The sequence below is a fragment of the Lactuca virosa genome, chromosome 4 (assembly GCF_052849685.1).
Source record: "Lactuca virosa cultivar CGN04683 chromosome 4, Lactuca_virosa_CGN04683_v6, whole genome shotgun sequence".
Taxonomy (NCBI): Eukaryota; Viridiplantae; Streptophyta; class Magnoliopsida; order Asterales; family Asteraceae; genus Lactuca; species Lactuca virosa.
In genome coordinates, this window is record NC_136429.1 from 263,179,494 (window position 1) to 263,190,968 (window position 11,475).

An 11,475-nucleotide genomic window follows, 5' to 3' on the forward strand; every position below is an offset into this window, starting at 1 on the left:
AATAGAATTAAGACCATAGACCACTTATCCATGTCACAACTCCAGCCTGTCCACAAACACAAAAGGAAGAGATAATATGAAAATTTTACTAAAAATCCCATCTAACAATAAGCTATGAAGTTAACAAAACACATAGAGTGATCAAATCACAAACTATAAGATAGATCAAACCTGGACAATATATATGTCAATAATTTAAATCTAGAAATCAAAATCGACGTTACAGAACATGAATCTTAAACTCAAAACCAAATATCAAGGTATAGAAACCAGTTTTAACACACTAAAATAAACAAAGGTATAGTTAAATTAGGTAAATCAACTCACCCTCTTTTCTGAACTTAATGATTTTGATCAATAAATTTGACATGAACTTAACAGCAACACCCATATCCATATGCAATTCTCCCCTTCACTTGAGAGATTATGTCTTTCTTTCCCTTGAAACACCAGTAAACTACTTATTGACAACATACAAACAAATTATTATTATACCAGATAAAAAATAAATATAAAACTCATATTAAGCTTTGAAAAAATAGGGGGGTTTTGACTCTGGTATTAAAATTATTATTATACCAGGTAAAAACTACCACCAATTTAACAAACACAAAGAAGGATTCATTCAAATTATAAAAAAGAAGAAAATCCAAGTATAAAATGAAACTGGTAAAACTTACACCTTTATAAAACTCTCGGATTTGACCAGATACTCGGCTTTCGTGTAGATACATGTTCAATATGATTAAAAAACAGATTGAATATGTTATTAAAAGAAGAATATGAGTTTTTGTCATCAAGTCAAGGTAATGAAACGGGAGATTCTTTACATGGAGAGTAAACCTTTTGTAGCATGTCTTCCTATTACCAAGAGTGGTACGGTCAAAGAAAATCCAAGAGAAATATAACAGCAAAAATGTCCCTTTTCAAAGAAACCTTCATATAAGAAAAATATAACAAAACAAATCGATTTAAGGTTAAATAAATCATAAATCTACTTCATTATAAAGATCCGTAGACAAACCTATAAACAGATATGGATTCACATGAAACACCTCCTTGACTCCTTCGATTGTAGCGTCGACGTCTAATATCAGCATTGGCAAATGACATACACCTAGGGTTTTCTTTAGAGTGTGCATGTTTGTGTGTACGTAGATTTAGTGGCGGTTTAGGGTTAGAGAGAAGGTGGAGGGGGAAGGCGGTGGGACGATGGTGCCGCCTAAAGTTCCAGAGAGAGAAAGAGCATATGCATGGCATGGGGTGAGGTTTTGGGAGACCTGGGGTTTAATCAGAGATGGTGAGAGCCAAGGAAGTTTGATCGATAGGGATTTCTCATCACAACTTAAAAATATATATGTAGATCGAAGACATGAGCAACCCATCTTCTTAAAACAACTAAAAACCTTACCTGAGAAATCAAAAGAAAATATGTTTACGAGTTCAGCTCCAAGTCCTCGTCTTTGATTGTGGCGGTGGCGCTGGCGGTGGCGGTAGGTTAAATGGTGGAGGCGGTGGCAGTGGCGGTAGGTTAAATGGTGGAGGCGGTGATTAGGCTTGTTCAGAGAGAACTAGAAAAGGGAGTCGGGTTTTCAAATTTTGAATCGGAGATAGTTCAGGTAAAAGAGTGTGTTCTTGATGTAGTCAATCGGAATCAACGGCAGTTGGATCAGTGTAGTAGATCAACAGTCTGGACACATTTAAAAAAGGCCACCCTGGCAATCCTCATGATGTCTGCTTTCTCCCTTATAGTAGTCAGCTTATTTCCAAGACATGCATTTACAGGCTCTATTCTTATTGGTTGAGAGGATTTCACATGGATCCCGATCAGTTAAATCCTCACCTTTCAATGTAGATTCGATGGTCCAGATTCCTTCTCCTTGAATTTTAAGACATTGTCTTAAAATGTAAGGTACCCACATTTATAAACTCTTTATCAGATGGTATATATATATATATATATATATATATATATATATATATATATATATATATATATATATATATATATATAGAGAGAGAGAGAGAGAGACAGAGAGAGAGAGAGAGAAAAAGTTACAAAAAATGTGCATATATGCACAAACTCAAATGTGCATTATTTTTCAACCATTGTTTTAGAGTTTATCTTATATCGAAAAAATTAACTAAAAATATATAAATTCATCATGTATTGACCTCTTTCCATATTGATATTCGAAAAAAAATTACATAAAATATGCACCATATGTACATATACATAAATGAAAATATGCATATATGCACATCTGCATGTATGCATATTAATGTACAGATGAAAAAAATATGTTAATAAGTTAGGACTTTGTTATAGAAGGTGATTTTTTGAAGAAAAAAAATTCAAAACAAACGTTTTTTACTTATGTGCATATGGTGCACATTTTAAGTTTTATATATATATATATATATATATATATATATATATATATATATATATATATATATATATATATATATATATATGGGTAGAGGTTAAAAAAATAATGAATTTACTTATTTTTAAATATTTTTTTTCGATAGAAAATAAGCTCTAACAACGTTTCCAAATAATATGCATGTAATGCACATGTTATATATATATATTCGAATACATATATGGAAAGAGGTTAAAAATGATGATTTTGCATTTCTTTTATAATATAAACTCTAAAATGAATGTTAAAAAAGTGATCTTAATGAATCCAACTATTAATTCTATATATATTTTTTTGTTCTTTATTTTGATAAAATTAATATAGATTTTTTTATAAAGTTACGTTTATTTTTTAAATCAATTATCTAAATTATATAAAATCATATTATTATTTATTCTTAGTTTTATTAATTTATCTTTGTTTTTTCTGTTTAAAAATATTTCCATATTTTTGACGTTTTATTTGAATATATTATTTAATGTTTTTTTGACGTTTTATTCATTTACATTATATAATATTTTTTGTTAGACGTTTTGTTCAAATAAATAAATAAACATATAAACTCTAATAACTATCTATCATCCAATATAATTATTTAATGTTGTTTTTTTTATGTGTTTTTCATTTACATCATTCGTTTATATGTTAGTGTTTGTTTGTTAATAAGTTTTAGGAGGTTTTATGTATTTGTTAAACGAATAATCTTAAATAAATGATTAGTTTGAGTGATGTGTTAAGAGCCGATCTATATCATATACATGATTCTATGACTTAGTATTCAACAATATTGAGTTATAATCGACTTATATCACATCCTTATGAGAATTCCTTAGCATGTTAAGTTGGCTTTAACATACAAGACTAGGATGGTGAAATTAGTCATTGGCTGTGTAATGCTAATGAACTTACTTGTTTAAGTAAAGTTAGAACATTTAACTGAAGTGGCGATACACCCATACTATTGCACAAGGAGAAGTGTTAATGTCAGGAGATGACAAATAACTAAATGGAAGGTAGTAGAACATGTTAAGATGCAGCTATAATGTAGGCTTCTTAGGATTGACTCCTATAAAGTAGACGTGAAAGATGTACAGCCAAGAGGCAGGCTTTCTAATATTAAATCCTAAAAAGTAAATAATGATGAAGTGAAGAAATATAATAATATGCATGGTGACTTCTAAGTATCTAAAAGTAGTGTAAATAATTAAAGAGTTTGTCTCAATACCACCTGCAGAGTGCATTCAGATATAATATACCCCACAGACTGGGATTACACTGGAAGGAATATGAAGACTTAGAAGTAGAGTTCAAAGAGAACTAAGAAAAAGCGTAAGATATGCAAGATCAAGCATATGTGCGAAAAGAATCCTTGAAGAGTAAACTAGGAGTTTCTAGTACATGTTTGATAAAACTCATGGTTTTTGTTAAAGTGCTTGATAAAAGATGCAAAAATCCTAGTGGAGTCTATAAATGTTTGTTGCATGTGTTCATATGGACACATACATATATGCTAAATTGTTTTGTGGTTTTCATGCATAGTGACTTAGGAACTACGAGATAATTCTTGGGATGAGTATGCATATGTGTGAATGGTAGTATAGGCATGTACTACCGGAAGCATAGGATTTGTACTTGAATCAGGAAGAGTCGCAAGTTTATGAAGGCACTAGTAGTTGAGTTTGTTTTATGTGTTTCTGTTATTACCATCGATATGGTGAGGACTAGGAAAATAGTTTATGATTCAGACCCTAGTGGTAATGAAGAATCAAGTTCGAGCAATATAAATATGTGAAGGGAGATAATTGCATTTCATGGATATTAAATAGTTTTAGAATGCTTGATTTGGCCCTATTGTTCAACTCTTGTTTGAGTCCAACCGTTGTAGTGTACGATCTTTCAATTGAAGTTCGGTTTAATTTTGTTGCATGTAACTCTATTTGTAAAATAGTTAGTTAACATTGGTATAAGTTTCTTCCATAGTTGATAGCAGGGCGGGGTGGAAATTCGTAGTGACGTAGGAAGAATGATTAGAATGTGCTAGTATGGGTACTTGTGTAAGAGAAATCCTAGAAGAAGGATCTAGGAATATTACTGGTATGTACTCATTTGGGTACAGGTAAAGGTGATTAGTAGTGGTTGTGGATAGTAACTTAGGAACTTAGATACAATTCTTAGGAGACGTACAGATAGGTGTGGAAGGTAGTATGGGCATGTACTACTAAAAGCACAAGATCCATACGAGGATCAGAAAGAGTCAGAAATGTTACTAAGGAACTGGTAGATGGTAAATCCGCAGGTTTCATAGATCATGCAATTTGTTAACTACATAATAATAAAAACACCATGGTTATGAGTTGGCATTTATGTTGTGTTATGCAGCATGCTAACTACTCGACAGGGAGCAGAGTACTTCGATATTGGTGTGAAAAATACAAAACTACTTGATTGGACTACCACTAAGGTTTCATATACTTTACTGGAGGAGTTGCCTAGCATCATTGGGCGGATCACCGACAAGTTGATTGTCAAGTTCTAGGAGCGGACTACAGTTATTCGGACTGTGGATGAGATTTTTAAGGCGACTCAAGAAGGATATATTCTCTTGGAGACAGAACATGGGAAAAGGAAGCGGACACATGATTCAACATTACCGCCGATGGACAAATAGTTCAATGTTGTTAACCTGGGTACTAGAAGTCGAGACCGGGGGGGGGGGGGGATTTGATACATGCGACAAGTGTGAGGGAACCCACGAGTTTACCTATCACAAGTTCAAATGGTAAAAGTGTGGAAAAAAGGCATGTCAACCATAATTGTAAGAAGGCTCAGATGTGTTTTCATTGTCACCAGTTGGGTCACCTCAAACCCGACTATCCTGAGTGGGAAGCGAAGCGGTGTAGGCCCCAACACTTATTGTCTGGAAAAAGGTCAATGTCGAGCCTCAAGAAACCATTGGTATGTATTTTTGATCTTTGACTCTGTCTTTATGTTTTTATCTAGAATATGTATGTTTTTAGTCAATGGTGTGTTTGCTCTTGTCCTTTTTGATTCGGGTGCTACCCGATCATTCGTGTATCTTTCCCTTAGCAAAAAGTTTGATGTTGTTCCAGGGGCACTGGATATTCCCTTAGATGAAAAGGTTGTCGACGACCGTACTGTGATTGCTTCAAGAGTCCACATTAAATATGTAGTGGAGATGTTTTGGGTACAATTTATTGTTGATCTTGTATGTTTGGTGAGAAAAATATTACTCTTATCATGGAACTTTTGCGATATACAAATATAAGGGCAGAGGCATACGACTTCCTTGAGGGTAAGGTGGATCCGGTAAGCTCTTTGCAACATTCCTTTCAACAGGATACCATGGACAAGAGTTTGAATCTGTTTATTCAGGATATAAACCAAATCGGTAGAAATTCATAAATATATCATGCATTCTACTCCCACTTTACCCCTATTCTCTAAGAAAGGCGATGATCATCTTCGACATGGACTGGTTGAGTCGGTTTGGATATACGATTGACTGCTTGAGGATGATTATCACTTCACCACTTTTGGATTTGATCAAGGAGGCGAAGACTTGGGGATTGAAGGAAAATAAATAGAAGAAGGAGAAGATTAGGGTTCAAATTTCTACATTTGTTAGAGACGGTCGGGTTTGTTGACTCGGTGCGGCAGAGTGTGTGTTCTTTTTTCTAGTGGGGTTTGCATATATTATTGGAAAAAGCGCACAAATCAATGTTTTCGATTCATCTGGGTGCTATGAAGATGTACAAGGATCTAAGACTTACCTATTAGTGGCCCTGTATGAAGATGGAGATAAATTGGTATGTGGAACGGTGCTTGACTTGTCGGAAAGTCAAGGCGGAACATCAGAGACCCCACAACAAGATGCAATCGTTAGCCATCCCCATGTGGAAATGGGAGGAGATCACTATGGATTTCATCACAAAGTTGCCAAGGACGAAACGTGGGTTTGATTATATCTGGGTTATTGTCGACAGGTTGACCAAGAGCGCCCACTTCATACAGATTCAGAAGAGTTCATCCGTTGATAAGTTAGTTGAGATCTACTTTAAGGAGGTGGTTGCACGACATGGAGTTCCAGTTTCTGTTGTTTCACAACAGTGATGTATGTTTTACTTCCAAGTTATGGAAGAAGTTTCATGAGGAGTTGGGTACACAGTTGCATTTCAGTACTGCTTATCACCCTCATACAGACGGGAAGAGCGAGAGAACTATTCAGACGCTAAAGGATATGCTTAGAGCATGTGTACTAGATTTTGGTGGGAGCTAGGATATCTAACTTCCTTTGGCTGAGTCCTATTACAACAACTTTCACGCCGGTAGTCACCAACTTCCCTTCAATAAGCTCTATGGGAGGAAGTGTCGGACCCTGATTTTTCGGGTGAGGTTGGACAATAAGTTATCGGGGAGCACAGAGGTCGTGCATCAGACCAAAAAGTTAATCCAAGAGTTGCGCAGTAGGTTGCAGACCATGCAGAGTCACTAGAAGAGTTACACTGATTGACAATGCTATGATCTCGAGTCTCAAGTTAGAGATTTTGTGCTTCTGATGGTGTCACCATGGAAGGGTGTCATCCAGTTCCGGAAGCAATGCATATTGGGCCCCAGATTCACTGGTCCGTTCAAGGATTTTGACTGGGTGGGCAAGGTTGCTTACCGATTGGATTTGCCAGCAGAGCTTAGTCAGATTCACAGTACATTTCATGTCTCACAGTTGCGGAAATATTTGGCCCATGATTCCGTAGTGGTTCCGTTGGATGATATTTAGGATTAATGAGCGCCAGAATTATGTAGAGAACTACTTTATATCCTAGACAAGAAGACATAGACCTTGAGCAACATGGTGGTGGGATTGGTAAGGTTTAATGGCAGCACGATAAAGGTTCTGAATGGACTTGGGAACCCAGGGAGAAGATGAGGGAGCATTAACCCGAGTTGTGTACAACAGCGGATTTCGAAGACGAAATATGATTCAGGTAGGGGAGAGTTCTAAAATCCATTTTCCCAGGTATGCTTCTTCCGAGTTATCTTATTTAAAACTTTAAGTTTGGGGTTTTGGCTTGGCCACGACATGGTGATGGAGTGGCCACGACGTGGAATTTTGGGTTCAAAGAACACGAATTTGCAACGCACCATGACTTGGAAAATCCATGGGGACGACATGGTGACGGCTCGGGTTCAAAACCCTAGATTTCGGGATTGGCATGATATTTATAGGGACTAACTCTTAGGGTTGCCTCATTTGGTAACATCCACCCTCTGAAATCCATACCCACCTAAACCTTAACCTCCATATGTGTGTTTTGAATGTATGAATCCATTTTAGGGAAGGTTGAAGAAAGAAAAAGTTCATTGTGTTGCTTGTGAGCTTAGGTCGAGCTTAGATCCAACATCTTCGTTATATTTTTGACATTTTGGAGGTATAAAGTCTCTACCTTACTCATTACTTCTCTAGATCTTGTTCTAGGTCACTTTAAAAGCTTTTTGGTTTAAATCTTCTTGTTCTTGGAGTTTGAGTGAACTCTAGAACTTTTGAGCGCATTATTTTGTTTTCGGACCATGGTGTTGGTTGGAAAGTAGACTTGTAAGACTTAGTTTTGTGTCCATGCTTTTGTTGCAACCATTAAGTACTTAGGTTTAGAGATCTTGGGTTTTTTGGATGTCTTAATGGATAAAGTTGGAAACTTTATCCATCAAGACCTTAAGAAGGTACAAATATGAGATTTGGAGCTCTTGGGGTTGATAAAAGCTTAATCTATTAAGCTATTTTGTGCAGTTTCCATGATGTGGTGGATGGTTTGGCCGCGATTGTTTTGTTGTGAAGTTGTCACAACGTGGCCAATGGGTGGCCACCACATGGGGGTCAGCTGGGGTGGACTTTGACTGTTGAATTTTGAACTGGTTGATTTTTGTTCAAATTGCTAGTTTTAGAGAGTAGACTAAGGTTTAGCCTTGGGTGTTGAAACATCCCAAAAATACGGTCCAAATTTTTTTTTTTAAAATCATTAATGAAACCATAAATATCATCATCATCATATAAAATCATAAACCATGTATCTCAGAATATAATAGTATCTGTCAACATATCAAAATCTCATATCAAATATCAGAGTAAATCTCCCAGGCTAGAAAACTATGGTGTGTGCCATGCGATCATCCCGAGCCCTTCCCCTTGCTAGTGGAAGTACCTAAAACTGAAACTGAAAACCATAAGCACGAAGATTAGTGAGTCTCCCCAAACTACCACATACCATACACATAACATATATCATAACCTTGGGACACCGCCCAGCTACATCGGGACGAATCCCGACATAGGCTTACCCGGCATCCGACCGCATCGGGCATCGGGCTTGCCCCGACATACATACAACATAGCAATATAATAACATAATCATATAACATGAGCATATAAATATTCATCGGGCTTGCCCCAACATCGAACCGAAGTCCGGAACACATAACACGTAACATATAGACTAACATACATCGGGCTTGCCCCAACATCACAAAGACATCAAGCATACATAAACATTCCTTGGGACCGCCCTGACATCGGATCGTAATTCACAAAGCATATAACCTACATCGGACCATGCCCGGCATCAGACCGTAATCCGGAACTACTAACAACTAAACAGGTCGGAAGTGTGGCCGTAGACCCGTTCCTACAGGAGAAAACTCACCTCATAAGTTTGCCTAATGAATCTCGAGTGAAGAATCTCTGACTACTGCTCCGGCGACTCCCCGACTATCAACTACATAATACACCTAGTTAGAAATCTGATAATCCTTCTCAAGGTAAAATGACCATTTTACCCTTGGTCAAAATCAACATCGAGGTCAAAGTCAAAGTCAAGGTCAACTACCAGTCAACCCTAAGTCGTCGAGTTATGTCACAACTCGGCGAGTTCATGTACTACTCAGACTCGTGGTCAACCGAGTTAACTCGGCGAGTCCTTCAACAAACTCGTCAAGTTATGTCTTCCATAAAATCGGGACAACCCGACTTAACTCATCGAGTCCCTTCTTGGACTCGTCGAGTTCTTTAGCTTCCGAGTCTTAATCTTGTCCAACTCACTGAGTCATTTCCTAGACTCAATGGTTTCACTCAAAACCAGAAAAAGGGGTTCGAGGTTCGCGACCCGACTCGTCGAGTCACAAGAACAACTCGCCGAGTCCCCCATGTGTCAATTCCATACAGTCGATTCTAATCAATTCCAATGCTTCCAACTCATAGATCTGGACTCCTTAGACTAGCATTACACGTAAAGTTGCTAACTTTACGTGCATGCATGGTCATATAAAGCTAGAACACCCAATACAAGCTAAAATGGAGGTCTAAGTCATGGAATAGGGCTATGGTGGAAAAAAGGTGGCAACTTTGAGCTCCTAAAGCTCAAGAGTTTCCAGATCTGAAGTCCTTACATCCCCAAGAGTTCAAATCTCGGAATGACCTTGGAGATGGCCCAAAACTGACAACATACAAGCTCAAATGAAGATCTAAGTGAATAGAAGCCAAGGTATAAGCTTTATACCTCTATCAAGTCAGAAATGAGTCCTTAGCTCTCGATCTTCAACCTTCATTCTGCAACTCCAAGCCTTTGCTTCCTTCTTCTAGCTTTAAATCACAACAATGGCAAGGAAATAGCTCAAGATCACTCAAGGTTGATTAGGGTTTCGAGATTAGGGTTTGGAGGTGATGGAGGTTGGATGGAGGCCAGATATGATGTTTAAATAGGGTGCAAGCCCTAAAGATTAGGGTTTAATCCAGAGTGTCCTACTCGTCGAGTCAAGACTTCGAATCGTCGAGTAGCTTGCTAAAAACCCGCGCATATTCTGCCTTCTACTCGACGCGTTAGGGCCACCAACTCGTCGAGTAGACCTTCCAAAATGAATAAATATATAATTTTAAATGCATACCAGGAATCAGGCGTTACAATTCTCCCCCACTTGTCTTAGACTTCGTCCTCGAAGTTTGCTGCATCTGAAAACAACTCTGGGTAGTGCTCCCTCATCTCCTCCTCGGGCTCCCAAGTCCACTCCAAACCCTTGCGGTGCTGCCATTGCACCTTTACCAACTCCACCCTCTTGTTCCTCAAATCCTTCGACTTCCTGTAAAGGGTAGCTATAGGTCGCTCAATGTAGTTAAGGCTGTCATCAACCTGAATATCCCCAAAGGGTACTACTGCTGAATCATCCACTAAGCACTTCCACAACTGAGAAACATGGAAGGTGTCGTGGATCTGGCTGAGCTCTGCTGGAAGGTCTAACCGGTACGCAACCCGACCCACCCGGGCCAAAACCCTAAACGGACCGATGAACCTGGGGCCCAACTTGCCCCGCTTCCGAAACCAAATGACACCCTTCCAGGGTGATACCTTTAGGAGGACCATGTCACCCACCTGGAACTCTAAATTTGAATGCCTCTTGTCGGCGTAGCTCTTCTGCCGACTCTAAGCAGTCTGGAGCCTGCTCCGGACCTGCTTGATCCTCTCAGTACTCTTGAGTACTACTTCGGTACTCCCCATAACTCTCTGACCGACCTCACCCCAATAGATTGGGGTCCTACACTTCCTCCCATAAAGCATCCCGAAGGGAGGTCGGTCTATGCTGGTGTGGTAACTGTTGTTATACAAAAATTCCGCTAACAGAAGATACGTATCCCAACTGCCACCGAAATCTAAAACACATGCACGTAGTATGTCCTCGAGAGTCTGTATTGTCCTCTCGCTCTTTCCGTCTGTCTGAGGGTGGAAAGCGGTGCTGAAGTGGAGACGAGTACCTATCTCCTCGTGGAACCGCTTCCAAAATTTGGATGTGAAACGAACATCTCGATCTGACACTACCGAGACAGGCACCCCATGTCGTGCCACTATCTCACGCACATATATCTCGGCCGATATGCTCTCCTGGATCAGGATAAAGTCAGCGGTCTTGGTCAACCGATCCACGATGACCCATATCGAATCTACTCCACGTGCGGTCCTGGGAAGCTTGGTAATGAAATCCATGGTGA